The 14849-nt window shown below is 43.1% G+C and overlaps 7 non-coding genes across 7 annotated transcripts; 2 read left to right on the plus strand and 5 right to left on the minus strand.

Annotated features, from left to right (window-relative positions):
* The first annotated feature begins 571 nt into the window (after positions 1-571).
* Positions 572-644, plus strand: trnaf-gaa (transfer RNA phenylalanine (anticodon GAA)). The gene has a single exon. It is a non-coding gene; the product is annotated as a tRNA-Phe (tRNA).
* Positions 645-1527: 883 nt separating this feature from the next.
* trnaq-cug (transfer RNA glutamine (anticodon CUG)) lies at positions 1528-1599 on the plus strand. The gene has a single exon. It is a non-coding gene; the product is annotated as a tRNA-Gln (tRNA).
* A 6679-nt stretch (positions 1600-8278) lies between these two features.
* Positions 8279-8350, minus strand: trnae-cuc (transfer RNA glutamic acid (anticodon CUC)). Its single transcript has one exon. It is a non-coding gene; the product is annotated as a tRNA-Glu (tRNA).
* A 2254-nt stretch (positions 8351-10604) lies between these two features.
* trnam-cau (transfer RNA methionine (anticodon CAU)) lies at positions 10605-10676 on the minus strand. Its single transcript has one exon. It is a non-coding gene; the product is annotated as a tRNA-Met (tRNA).
* Positions 10677-11068: 392 nt separating this feature from the next.
* On the minus strand, positions 11069-11150 carry trnas-uga (transfer RNA serine (anticodon UGA)). Its single transcript has one exon. It is a non-coding gene; the product is annotated as a tRNA-Ser (tRNA).
* Positions 11151-12131: 981 nt separating this feature from the next.
* Positions 12132-12203, minus strand: trnaa-agc (transfer RNA alanine (anticodon AGC)). Its single transcript has one exon. It is a non-coding gene; the product is annotated as a tRNA-Ala (tRNA).
* A 742-nt stretch (positions 12204-12945) lies between these two features.
* On the minus strand, positions 12946-13017 carry trnae-cuc (transfer RNA glutamic acid (anticodon CUC)). The gene has a single exon. It is a non-coding gene; the product is annotated as a tRNA-Glu (tRNA).
* Between the last annotated feature and the right edge of the window lie 1832 nt (positions 13018-14849).

Raw genomic sequence — 14849 nt, forward strand, 5'->3', positions numbered from 1 at the left:
TTTTGGGGCTGTGCTGTTGCTCAAAAATAATGGACTGAAATTCACAGGGCACTGCAGACTGTTTTTGACTTTGCCATCCCACTCAAATTTAAAACTATGTACTTGGGCCTCAACACTCCTGCCATGGACACAATAAATGGATACCCTTGGAACATACTTTTGGCTGTAGAGAAAAAGGCCATCACAAAGAAATGCTCGACACCAACCACGCCAACGATCAAAGACTTGACTGACATAGTAACAGACATTAGACATTGGATGAATGGAAAACAGTGACATTCAGGCTTAATTTGGATAAGCACTAATTTTATTGACTTGGACCAAGTAGGCCCCTATTTTCATTTAAAGGTGATTTTGTTTTTATTTTATGTTATGTTATGTTATGTTATGTTATGTTATGTTTTATGTAACTATTAAGTTCTTTTAATTACAATTTTTGCTCCCTGGTCGTGTCCTGTATTGTTTTATGTTTAATCAAAAGAAAAGAAAAAAGGACACACAGAAATAGTTCATTTTCTCGCTACGTTATGCCACACGTTTCCCTCCCTTGCCTAATTTATTCGATAAAGTAGCCGAAATAGCTCAGTTGGGAGAGCGTTAGACTGAATATCTAAAGGTCCCTGGTTCAATCCGGGGTTTCGGCAGGTGTACCTAAATGTTAGTCTTTGCTCAAAAATACAATGAATAGGAATGCTGGGTCTATTGGATATTTTGCGAGATCAGGACATAAATGGCCTGGAAAGGATCTATAAAACATAAACAGCATGCTTTCGTTGGAACATTGTTAGCATGAACATGTTTGGTAACATGTTTGGTTTTGCTGAATGTTGTACCCAAGACCTTCTGCGTGTAGGGCAGATGTGATGACCACCACACAATGAAACCATGAAGCAGAAGTTTGCCTACTTCAATGCTGCTCTCTTTGATATAGCCCAATGATCAAATGTCATACTTATTTTCAAAACAGGATATCCTGTAGAAAGGTGTGGTTCAACGGTATAGCGGTTAGCGCTCTGAATCCAGAGTTTTTCTTCATTTCTTATTGCAATTAGAGGGACAAGTCTTTTATGGATATGCATCTCTGTGGCGCAATCGGCTAGCGCGTTCGGCTGTTAACCGAAAGGTTGGTGGCTGGAGCCCACCCAGGGACGACTGCGCACCTTGCCAGAGCAAGCAAGAAATACAATCCCAGAAGTAACCACTTTATCTAATTATGTAAGGAAACCAGGAAATCATTATGGCGCTGCGGCTTCCTTGGTCAAAGGGCCTGTTTAGTAAACAGGAAATGCCTACTCTGAAAAATATTTACAAGGACAGAAAAGCCCACAAGAAGAGCCCTCAAACCCATACCTTTCCCCCTCAAGTTTACTGCTGCTACACTTTGCATTAAGAGAGGGAAAAGTATTGCTGCACATCAAGATTATTTGCACTGTTTGCACTCCTTGTTTCTCATTTTTTTGGCAAGGGATGATTGATGTAAAGACTTATAGATTTGGATGAAAGTTATCCTTCCAATGACCAGTCTGCGGTTCCATGGTGTAATGGTTAGCACTCTGGACTCTGAATCCAGCGATCCGAGTTCAAATCTCGGTGGAACCTTGAGTGCCCTGAGAGCAGCGTTACTCTTTTGAAAAAGTGCAGAAACAAGAAGAATCTTTGGGTAAAATCTGTGCTTACCCCCTGAAAGGAGCCAACCAAAGCATACAACCTAAACAAAGCTGTTAAAATCTGGTGTTGGTTTTCTTATGACCAAGCTTATGATTCAACGCCTGGATTACAAAAGGCGTAAACGTTTCACCGCATTGCAAAAGAAACTCAAATGAAAAGCATTGATGTGTTGAAGGAATCCTTTGACTTGGAGAGACAGGACTTTTATAGGACTTATTATAAGCAAGAAATGAAACAAAGAAATGACCACTATAATCCTCTGACAGTAATCTTTGTTGAAACCAATCAATCAGAACTTGCGAGGGGAATCATTTCTAAATGATCTCAATGCATTGGTAATCTGGACAACGTTCTGCTAAGTATATTCTAAACCAATGGGAACGAGAAGTTAACCTGGTTTTGTCTGACCAAGAGTGTGGAAATGTAGGAACAGCCCTAAGGAAGACCACAAAATCACATGCCTGAAGGGGAAAAATATGTTTTTTCACCACACCATGTCAAAGTGCCCATTATTCACAAGGAAATGCTAACTGCTGGAGAACCCAGCAGGCAAACCACTATCAGGTGTTTTGGGGCTGTGCTGTTGCTCAAAAATAATGGACTGAAATTCACAGGGCACTGCAGACTGTTTTTGACTTTGTGTCAAGAAATGAGACATACACCCGATGCTATTCCTTAACACATAGAGAACACAATTCAACTTAGAATATGAAACGACACAGAAAGATCAGACATTTGTATGGCATGCATGGGAGAAAACGCGGGGACTGATCACGCAAGCTGTTGTAAGCAGCTTACGTGATCCTCCTGCGTCTCACCCCCGCGTCTCACCCTGTTATTTCCCATGCTGGTTGGTTTTATTAGATATTCTGGAATAGGCGGGTCACATTTCTCATTGGTCAGCTTCACATCAAGGCACTTGGTATTTTTCCGTAGAGATCAAGCCTTGGGTAAACATTACCCAGACTCCTCTGGGTTATCACCCCCCCTCTGGTAAACATCCTTTGGCCATCTTTACGACCCCTTCACAAATCCAGTTTGTCACACACCCGTTCTTCTCTTAGACTAATGATGCAGATAATATATCACTATTATGCAGATAAAATACATCACAGAAATATAATCATATATTCACATTTTATCACATTTCCCTCCTGTTTATCAAAGCATTAGTCTACTGTCTCATATGCCAAACACATTACTCTTTTCAGTTTTCAACATGTCTTTCATATAGGTGTTAAAATGACACTTTTACACTCAAAAAGTCTATGCACATTTCTCAACATTGAACACACTTCTTTTCTCTCGGCCCACAACATTTCTACAGCATTACTGTCCTAAATTTTGAGTCAGATTGGTCAATCTCTGTAATTTGACAAACAGACAATTTATCTTGTCTATATTTTGTGCGGTGTGATGGGAAATATAGAAGTACAAGCGGAAAGCCCTTAAACCCGCTGCTCTCTGGTCAGTCACTTTGACTCGTCAGGGACCTCTCTGGACACCCCAATAGAATCAAATACGTAGTATCAGGTGCTACTGGGACCAGATTGTCCACTAACCTCTCGCCCTTGACCCTGCGGTATGGTTCTGGGTGATGCTGATCACAAAAGCGATACATAGGCACAACGTCCCACAAGTGTCCCCACATCACCATACGTCCTTGCTTGGTTTCTTAAGAGACCTCCTCCCGCTGCTCGCTTCGGTCACACCTATGACACATATGAACTGGTACATTTCCCATCTCAATTCATAATCTCATTAACATTACATGTAGTTATGTTGTAGCAGATAAAAAATACACTCTGTTCGTGCAAACAACAGTGGCTGTATAATATGCCATTGTGTTTCTTCAGCCTCTGTCATGTCAATTATACATTGTACATTATTACACATCATGCATTTCATAACCTTTCAAGTTGATCACTTATTTGCTTCCCTCTATTCCAGGTCTGTGTATGTTTCATTTCCCGGTATACACAGTTGTGTATGTTGATCGATTGTCCCGATTGTCCCGATTGTCCGGTGCATAATACAGGTGTTCAGCACCCATATTACCGTCATCACTTGATGATGATAACTCGTTGATTCTTTTTCACAGAGTATGGTACTCTGCGCACCGTAGCCTCTGGCTCTCGTTCATCGTAGCAGAGTATAGTACTTTGCCTACACGAATCTGTCTGTCGTCTCTGCATACAGAAACGAAGAATACAAACAAAGTCCTGCGTCTGCGATGTTAAGGATCTGCCGCTGTGTTGTCCAGACATTTCTCTCACTTTCCCATGAGAGCACCCATGTTCTCGTCCCTCCAATGGTCGGTGTGAGGACGACACGATGTGGCTCCGTCCACCTTGCTCGTCCACTTGGCTCGTTTCTGTAAACACCACATCTCCAACACGTTCTCTGCGGTGATAAAGTCTTTTCGACAATTCAGTGTATTTCAGTTTTCTTGTTTACAATTTTTTTTTTAGTAATTTTTGATTCGGAATATTTGTTTACACGTACAATAGCCCTCCTTTTTGAGATATGGCTTTGCCCATTTCTCAAACTTCTACATTTAACCAAAATTCAATAATCCAGATAGTTTACAACGTTCACTAATCCAGGATGTAATCAAGGAAGAGATGGAATTGCGTCTGTCACTCCACTCCGCAATGTCACCTCTTGACTTTTCACAGTTCAGTGGTCACATCCCTGGCTGAGCCCCCCTTCCACGGCGCTGGGCCCCCACCCTGTGTGTCTGTAATCCGACACTGCCTCTGCGATCTGTAACTTGTAAATCTGTTTTACCACCATTTGTTTCAAACTCTAAAAGTTTCAAACTCTAAATGTTTGGTTGTCCACGTGTGCGCGCGTATGTATGTATGTGTGTGTGTATGTGCAATACAACTACAAATACATCAAACAATAATAATTATCTCAATAATTCCCCCGTTGAGCTGGCCATAAGGGTCAGTTCACAACTTAGAATTCTTCACATAATTAATAATTTCACATCTCCTCTGTTTGTGTGGCCTGCATAAAGTCACACATCTAATGTAATATGTGCTAATCTTTTATATGTGCTTCAGGTGAGATTCAAACTCAATCTCTCACACCTGCTCATGTGGTGCTTTACAAACATTGTGTATTAGTTTGTTCTAGCAAGTCTATATGTGTATTAACAATCAAAATGATTCTAAACCTTCCCCTTATCCATAAGGCACGTCATTTTATCAGTCTAACCATCTCTTGCCTCCGTCCTGAGTCCTATAATGTTTAAGTCCTATTATCACTGGTTTTCATAACTTCTATAGCGTCTAAATTTAGATGATATTGTCTTATTTAAATCTATTCAATTCTTGATTGAATCTCAACAATCCTTCAGGTATTTACTTTAGAATGTCAAATTCTTTCCCTGTTAATTTTAACTTTTCCTATTACCCATCACGTCAACCCCCCCTGAGGTGGAGTTGCTGTTAATTGTCACTGTGATACGTAAAGATAACGACATCTGCTCCATCCTGAGTCCTCTCCAGATTCTTTGCCAGTCAATAGCCCCTTATCTCTGACTATCTTTATGACTTGGTGTCCTGTTGTCTTTAGTTAATGACCCATTCATGTCTTTCCAAGGAGGACATTGGCACGTCACTATTTAACTTATTCCCTCACTTACGTCTACATCGCAATACGAGGTTTCCTCATGATAATACAAATAAATAAGTTACTGATATAACTTTTCACTTTACTTACTGCCCATTCTACTGTCCAAAAACATCAGTAGTCATTAATTTACCCACATTATCACACCAGGCCTGTGCCTGCATTTGATTCTAAATTTAAAAACACTTCTGTCTTTTCGTCCTGTACTTTGATCTAGTCATGCATTAAGTCCAAAAAATATTTTTTGTCAAATCCAAAAATAAAACAAAACAAAACGTAGGTTTGTTCTGTGCACTCAAAAAAACACGATACCGTAAAAACACAACTTTTGTCATCTATGTCGGGGACAGGAAGTGTCCTGTCTGTGATCACATTCCCCAAAATATTGGCCATCTATAAAAATCTGAATTCATCTTCATCTCTTATCAAGTTTAATGAAATCTTTATAATTGATTGTTGTCAATCAAACAAAACCCTTAAATTTGTTCTACAGACTAAAATTTAAAACAGCTGAGTTTAGTTCCTAATTCATTCATTCAGAGCGTCCTCTGAGTGCTTTCTCCCCATTCTCCTGTCTTGTTGACCCCCCTTATCTCCCCCTCTCTGCCACGTCATCTGAGCACGCTGGAAGTCTCCCTCCAAAATCCTCTATAACTTTTCCTTTGTCTTTTTACAGTTTGGGGTGATAATTCTGGCATTATGTGGTCTCGGTCGTCTGACAGAAATGCTACTTGCTTTACAGTCACGGTTAATGTCAAGCTTCTAGAGAAAATTCCTTATTAGATTCCTCCGGACATAAACGTGGTGTTTAAGATTCACCCGTGACTGCAAATTTTAGATCTCTCAGAATAACGCCTTGTGACCCTTGATTAATTGTGATTCTCACACTCGTTAGTTAATCACTTATTAATCCTCATTCACACATTCACACTTCTCTCTTACTTACTTCGCTCGTGCACAGCGCTTACATTCACACATATTTCCTCAGTAATATTAAACTGGGTATTTCCTCAGTAATACCTAAACTGCGTATTTCCTCAGTAATTTGAAACTGGGTATTTCCTCAGTAATACCTAACTGCCTTGCTTTATGTGAGAAACTTATCTCGTCCATAAGCCTACAATATTTTTCCAGTAAATATCAAACTAATGCATAAAAACGTTTTATGGCTAACTCTTTTTCACACACAAAATTTTGTCTGACCTTCTTTGTCGCCTGTGTTCTCCTGCTGCTTCGAAACGACGCGCTCTCCTGGCGGAGAATGAGGTGCGATGGGCGGCCACGGGAAAAGTGGACTTCTTTCAGCTGTGCACAGACTTCACCGATTCACCCGTCAATCTCCGCGAAGGGGCTGCTTGTCATCCGGCTCGATAGGACCAGAAAATGTCAAGAAATGAGACATACACCCGATGCTATTCCTTAACACATAGAGAACACAATTCAACTTAGAATATGAAACGACACAGAAAGATCAGACATTTGTATGGCATGCATGGGAGAAAACGCGGGGACTGATCACGCAAGCTGTTGTAAGCAGCTTACGTGATCCTCCTGTGTCTCACCCCCGCGTCTCACCCTGTTATTTCCCATGCTGGTTGGTTTTATTAGATATTCTGGAATAGGCGGGTCACATTTCTCATTGGTCAGCCTCACATCAAGGCACTTGGTATTTTTCCGTAGAGATCAAGCCTTGGGTAAACATTACCCAGACTCCTCTGGGTTATCACCCCCCCTCGGGTAAACATCCTTTGGCCATCTTTACGACCCCTTCACAAATCCAGTTTCTCACACACCCGTTCTTCTCTTAGACTAATGATGCAGATAATATATCACTATTATGCAGATAAAATACATCACAGAAATACAATCATATATTCACATTTTATCACACTTTGCCATCCCACTCAAATTTAAAACTATGTACTTGGGCCTCAACACTCCTGCCATGGACACAATAAATGGATACCCTTGGAACATACTTTTGGCTGTAGAGAAAAAGGCCATCACAAAGAAATGCTCGACACCAACCACGCCAACGATCAAAGACTTGACTGACATAGTAACAGACATTAGACATTGGATGAATGGAAAACAGTGACATTCAGGCTTAATTTGGATAAGCACTAATTTGATTGACTTGGACCAAGTAGGCCCCCTATTTTCATTTAAATGTGATTTTGTTTTTATGTTATGTCATGTTATGATATGTTTTATGTAACTATTAAGTTCTTTTAATTACGATTTTTGCTCCCTGGTCGTGTCCTGTATTGTTTTATGTTTAATCAAAAGAAAAGAAAAAAGGACACACAGAACTAGTTCATTTTCTCGCTACGTTATTCCTGGTTCAATCCCGGGTTTCGGCATGTGTACCTGAATGTTAGTCTTTGCTCAAAAATACAATGAATAGGAATGCTGGGTCGATTGGATATTTTGCGAGATCAGGACATAAATGGCCTGGAAAGGATCTATAAAACATAAACAGCAAGCTTTCGTTGGAACATTGTTCGCATGAACATGTTTGGTAACATGTTTGGTTTCGCTGAATGTTGTACCCAAGACCTTCTGCGTGTAGGGCAGATGTGATGACCACCACACAATGAAACCATGAAGCAGAAGTTTGCCTACTTCAATGCTGCTCTCTTTGATATAGCCCAATGATCAAATGTCATACTTATTTTCAAAACAGGACATCCTGTAGAAAGGTGTGGTTCAACGGTATAGCGGTTAGCGCTCTGAATCCAGAGTTTTTCTTCATTTCTTATTGCAATTAGAGGGACACCAACCAACCTGCTAGTCTATAGATGCATAGAAAAGCTGAAGGTTGATTACAAACTTCCGCATGCTGCGCCCAAATTGATGCCAAGTTTCTATGCCTCTCTTCACCTCCGTCTAGCTTGAATGTACTCGTAACCACGGTGAGTCTTGTACATAATGTGGCTACAAGTATTCCAGAAGGACAGACCAGATATTCCCATACCTGGAGTTGAACCCGGGCCACCTGAATGAGAGCCAGGAATCCTAACCGCTAGACCATATGGGAAGGATTTGAGAAGGTAAGAGCTAATTTAATGGTAAAAAAGATAAGATAAGATAAGATGAGATGAGATAAGATAATAAGATAAATACATAAATACCATTGCATGTGATCACAACAGTAATTGCACATGAATATGTGTCATGAAGGCACATAGATTGCACATGAATTTCACAGTAATTGCACATGAATTGCACATGGATTCCAACAGCAATTGCACATATGACGGAATTGCACATCAGTATTAGGTTAGGTCAGTATTGCGAGTGTTCAGGACTAACAGTGTTTGTTATAAAGTCTGACAGCAGCAGGAAGGAAAGACCTACGAAACCTTTCCCTCACACAGCGAGGGTGGATTAGTCTCTCACTGAAGCTGCTCTCCAGAGCGGACATAGTGTCCTGCAGGGGATGACACTCATGGTCCAGCATAGATGTGAATCTAGCCAGGACCCTCATGTCCCCCACCTCCTGCACCGAGTCCAGAGCACAGCCCAGGACGGAGCTGGACTTCTCGATGACTTTGTCCAGCCTCTTCCTCTCCCTCTCTGTGATGCTGCTGCTCCAGCAGGCCACACCGTACAGGAGGGCTGATGCCACCACAGAGTCGTAGAAGGTCTTCAGGAGTGGCCCTGTCACTCCAAAAGACCTGAGTCTCCTCAGGAGGTAGAGCCGACTCTGTCTCTTCCTGTACAGTGCGTCTGTGTTATGAGTCCAGTCCAGTTTGTGGTTCAGATCAACACCCAGGTACTTGTATGAGTCCATTCTCTCAATGTCCCGTCCCTGGATGTTCACTGGTAAGGGGGCAGTGGGGTGGCGTCTGCGGAAATCCACCACCATTTCCTTGGTCTTCCCCGCTTTGATGAGGTGGTTCCGCTGAGACCAGTCCTCAAAGTCCTGCGCCAGTCCTCTGTACTCTGCGTCATCTTCGTCCGTGATGAGTCCGATGATGGCAGAGTCATCAGAGAACTTCTGCAGGACACAGCTGTCCGTGTCATGTCTGAAGTCTGCAGTGTAAAGGGTGAAGAGAAAGGGCGCGAGGACAGTGCCCTGGGGCGCCCCCACACTGCAGGTCCGAGTGTCAGACACACAATCCCGTGCTCTCACAAACTGTAAATCCTCTGGGACCGCATGAGGCTCGCTATTTCCGTCATTTTATTTTGAAGGGACCTCACGTTACCCATGACTACGGCGGGAACCGACTTCCTGTTTGTCCCTCTCTTCTCTCTGAGTTTACGTCCAGCCTGTCTGCTTCGTTGCGTTTTCCTTAGGATGTCCGCCGGGATAACGTGACGATCTCCGGGTAAGACGACTGTTCTCCGCAGTTTCATTAGTTCCTCCTTTGTGTAAACGCGGTACGGCGCCGGCCGGGGGGCGGGGCCGGAGCCGGGGGACTCAGAGCCAAGACACGACGAAAACACTCAATCCAGCCGAATAAAGTCAAAACAAGTTATTTTAAAGCGATTCCAGTGCGTGTCCCGATCGTTCATGAAGTTCCTCTTTCATATAAACGTGTATATAAGCGTGTACCGACAACACGCCGTACTTTGGCGGCGGCCGGAGGGCGCGGGGGGGCTAGCTCGGAGCTAGCTCACATCACAACAACACGACGAAAAACGCTCAAATCCAGCTGAAAAAAGTCAAAAACAGTTGAATTAAAAACGATTCCAGCGCGTGTCCCTATCGTACAGTAAAATAGAAAAAATGTACTAACTATATTTACAAAATATAGGAGATGAAGCACAATAAGTGTGAGAAAAAAGAGAGAGCGTTTACACCGGGCTGCTAGCTGTACCAGCGCCTTATGGCGTATAAAGAAGGCCTCATTGATGCTTGAGAGTTAAGGAACAGTTCTGTATGTAATAGATATAAGCCCATTCCACGTGCAACAAGTCTAGTGATTAGTATTTTCCTTGTGGCTCAGCCTATTAGACCATGGACCTGAAATCCACAATCCCGGATTTTGGAGGCTAGTATCCTGTGCATATTGCTTATGGGGTTATGTACCCATAATAGACTCAAATTGCTTCAAAATGTCTAATCATGGGTCTTTTTTGACCTACATCTTCTTTCACTACTCAGCTATCCTTTTCCCCAAAAAAGAAATAACAATGTAGGATGGATAAAAGAAATGTGCTGCTAGATTCAAAGCAAATGTGGAACTGGGAGCTTGCGCTGAAGATCGGCTTCCATCATCCAACACATTACTGACTAGCTTGGTTAATTTGGATTGACAATGGCAATAATGCAAGAAAAAACATTCTAGCAGAGGATGGTTTCGATCCATCGACCTCTGGGTTATGGGCCCAGCACGCTTCCGCTGCGCCACTCTGCTGAATGGTTATGATCATGGGACTCAAACCCACAATCCCTGGTACAAGAGGCCAGTGCGTAATGCCCATGGGGCTGTATACGTCTAATAGACTCAAATCGCTTCAAAATATGAAATCTAATTTTAAAGGAATGTGGAACTGGGATCTTGCTACGAAAGACTGTGCTCTAACACTGAGCTACATAACCATCTCTTGTCTGTCATGATTATTGTCCAAGCGAGACCTGGAGTCAACACTTTTCACTTTGTGCCATCAACATATTGAATGGAGATGCAGGGGATTGAAACAAGGATTTCATAAATGCCCTCGTTCTGAAAGAAAGGCTCCGAAATTAAACATCAGCAAACATGCTGGTTTATAGAATAGAACCTCAAAATCTGTGCTGCTAAACACACGTTGCTGACAGGACTCGAACCTGTGCGGGGAAACCCCAATGGATTTCAAGTCCATCGCCTTAACCTCTCGGCCACAACAACAATACACATTTGAACTGTGTTTAAGAAAGCGGAAATTATCCACATTATTTTCTGAAACTAGCGCAATTACATTACCAGATTTAACTCTCCATGAATTCATGGAGACAGCATGTTTTACTAAACATTCTAAGCTCAGGTTTGGCGAGACATACCCATACTGGAAGTTGGGAATGTCGCCCAGGCTGCCTCGGCGAGAACTAGAAATTCTAACCCCTAGACCATATGAGAAATATAAAGATCAAGTGTAACAGATTGAATTGTAACATAAGCCTCATTGATGTTTGAGAGGTTAAAGAACAGTGCATAGTTGGGTCACCAGCTTTTAAGCAAGCATTTTTAATATCTAAATGTGCTTGGTTCTGCATGTCATGGAGAGAAGCACATAGCTCGGGATTTGTATCTTTCTTTTGGTTCAGCCAAATAGAGCCAGGTCTTGATTTTTAATACAGTTTTTTTTAATGGGGTAGGAAGCACTATCAAGCAGCTCTGAGTTTGTGTTGTCCCGCCCCAGAAAATCTGGCTGAGTGCTCTAAGGAGCTAGATTTAAGTTCCAGTCCCTGTGAAGGGATGCTTTCAAGTACAACCGCTGCTACGTTGCATGGAACAGCTAAAGGTTGATTACTGCATATTGCACACTGCATCCTAAATGGATGGGATTTTTCAATGTCTCTCTTAACAACCCACAGCGTGTCTTATTCATACTGTGGATTCAAGTCTTCCAAAAGGCTGACCACGATGTTCCCATGCCAGGAGTTGAACCCAGGCCACCTGAATGGGCCACTTTGTCTCACCTTCCTGCAGGTAGTGTGGATGGATGAAATAATATTGTTTGAATTTTATAAGTGCTACAAGGTTCAAAGGTAATGCGGGACTGGGAGCTTGCACTGAATCACCACATGTGCTGATTTGAAATATTTAAGTGAAGGTCTCTAAAATTCACTGCAGTGTAATCTGGCCATTAGCAAAGACTACAGTGTCACCTGGAGATGCTGGGGATTGAACCCAAGACCTCGTACATGCTAAGCATTCGCTCTACCACTGAGCTACACCCCCTTCCTTATCAATGCCTTAAAATGATAGAATGGACAAAAACAGAACAGATAGAATAGAATCAACAGAAACAGTGACCAGATAGGCAATTCAATTCTTCATTTTTTTTTGTTTATTCCAATTTGACTGGTTGTGACACAAAGGTTTGTCCCATTGTTACTTTACTTACATGTGCGTCACTTTTTGTGTGTTACAGTAACTTTTTTGGCCTGATCACCCAGTCCACAAGTGTTCCTGTACCTATATATTTACAAATCAAGCACTGTTAAGCAGGTGGCATCCTTTGCTGGTCAGGGGGAAGAGAAAGGTATGTTTCCAGCAGGGTTCTAAGAAATATGAAGCAATGCCAATGGATTTTTTGCCCATCAGCTTGACCACCTGGCCACCACAATACTGCATCTTTGGAAAATTACAGTGAAAGCTTTAGACCAATAAAAAAATCAAGATATGCTTGTCCAGTCAAGAATTGCTGGAAAACATGACTGATCCCAAATGAAGTAAAGTATGCGCTCTACCGCTGACCCACTTTGTCTAGAAATGCTCCAAAAAGAAACACCAACCAACCTGCTAGTCTATAGATGCATAGAAAAGCTGAAGGTTGATTACAAACTTCCGCATGCTGCGCTCAAATTGATGCCAAGTTTCTATGCCTCTCTTCACCTCCGTTCAGCTTGAAAGTACTCGTAACCACGGTGAGTCTTGTACATAATGTGGCTACAAGTATTCCAGAAGGACAGACCAGATATTCCCATACCGGGAGTTGAACCCGGGCCACCTGAATGAGAGCCAGGAATCCTAACCGCTAGACCATATGGGAAGGATTTGAGAAGGTAAGAGCTAATTTAATGGTAAAAAAGATAAGATAAGATAAGATGAGATGAGATGAGATGAGATGAGATAAGATAAGATAATAAGATAAATACATAAATACCATTGCATGTGATCACAACAGTAATTGCACATGAATATGTGTCATGACGGCACATAGATTGCACATGAATTTCACAGTAATTGCACATGAATTGCACATGGATTCCAACAGCAATTGCACATATGACGGAATTGCACATCAGTATTAGGTTAGGTCAGTATTGCGAGTGTTCAGGACTAACAGTGTTTGTTATAAAGTCTGACAGCAGCAGGAAGGAAAGACCTACGAAACCTTTCCCTCACACAGCGAGGGTGGATTAGTCTCTCACTGAAGCTGCTCTCCAGAGTTGACATAGTGTCCTGCAGGGGATGACACTCATGGTCCAGCATAGATGTGAATCTAGCCAGGACCCTCGTGTCCCCCACCTCCTGCACCGAGTCCAGAGCACAGCCCAGGACGGAGCTGGACTTCTCGATGACTTTGTCCAGCCTCTTCCTCTCCCTCTCTGTGATGCTGCTGCTCCAGCAGGCCACACCGTACAGGAGGGCTGATGCCACCACAGAGTCGTAGAAGGTCTTCAGGAGTGGCCCTGTCACTCCAAAAGACCTGAGTCTCCTCAGGAGGTAGAGCCGACTCTGGCTCTTCCTGTACAGTGCGTCTGTGTTATGAGTCCAGTCCAGTTTGTGGTTCAGATCAACACCCAGGTACTTGTATGAGTCCATTCTCTCAATGTCCCGTCCCTGGATGTTCACTGGTAAGGGGGCAGTGGGGTGGCGTCTGCGGAAATCCACCACCATTTCCTTGGTCTTCCCCGCGTTGATGAGGTGGTTCCGCTGACACCAGTCCACAAAGTCCTGCGCCAGTCCTCTGTACTCCGCGTCATCTTCGTCCGTGATGAGTCCGATAATGGCAGAGTCATCAGAGAACTTCTGCAGGACACAGCTGTCCGTGTCATGTCTGAAGTCTGCAGTGTAAAGGGTGAAGAGAAAGGGCGCGAGGACAGTGCCCTGGGGCGCCCCCACACTGCAGGTCCGAGTGTCAGACACACAATCCCGTGCTCTCACAAACTGTAAATCCTCTGGGACCGCATGAGGCTCGCTATTTCCGTCATTTTAATTTGAAGGGACCTCACGTTACCCATGACTACGGCGGGAACCGACTTCCTGTTTGTCCCTCTCTTCTCTCTGAGTTTACGTCCAGCCTGTCTGCTTCGTTGCGTTTTCCTTAGGATGTCCGCCGGGATAACGTGACGATCTCCGGGTAAGACGACTGTTCTCCGCAGTTTCATTAGTTCCTCCTTTGTGTAAACGCGGTACGGCGCCGGCCGGGGGGCGGGGCCGGAGCCGGGGGACTCAGAGCCAAGACACATCGCCACGACACGACGAAAACACTCAATCCAGCCGAATAAAGTCAAAACAAGTTATTTTAAAGCGATTCCAGTGCGTGTCCCGATCGTTCATGAAGTTCCTCTTTCATATAAACGTGTATATAAGCGTGTACCGACAACACGCCGTACTTTGGCGGCGGCCGGAGGGCGCGGGGGGGCTAGCTCGGATGAAAAACGCTCAAATCCAGCCGAAAAAAGTCAAAAACAGTTGAATTAAAAACGATTCCAGCGCGTGTCCCTATCGTACAGTAAAATAGAAAAAATGTACTAACTATATTTACAAAATATAGGAGATGAAGCACAATAAGTGTGAGAAAAAAGAGAGAGCGTTTACACCGGGCTGCTAGCTGCACCAGCGCCTTATGACGTATAAAGAAGGCCTCATTGATGC

Source organism: Eucyclogobius newberryi, unplaced genomic scaffold (genome assembly GCF_026437365.1).
Source record: "Eucyclogobius newberryi isolate DKJ021-1_F unplaced genomic scaffold, fEucNew1.0.hap1 SCAF_182, whole genome shotgun sequence".
In the NCBI taxonomy this organism is placed as follows: Eukaryota; Metazoa; Chordata; class Actinopteri; order Gobiiformes; family Gobiidae; genus Eucyclogobius; species Eucyclogobius newberryi.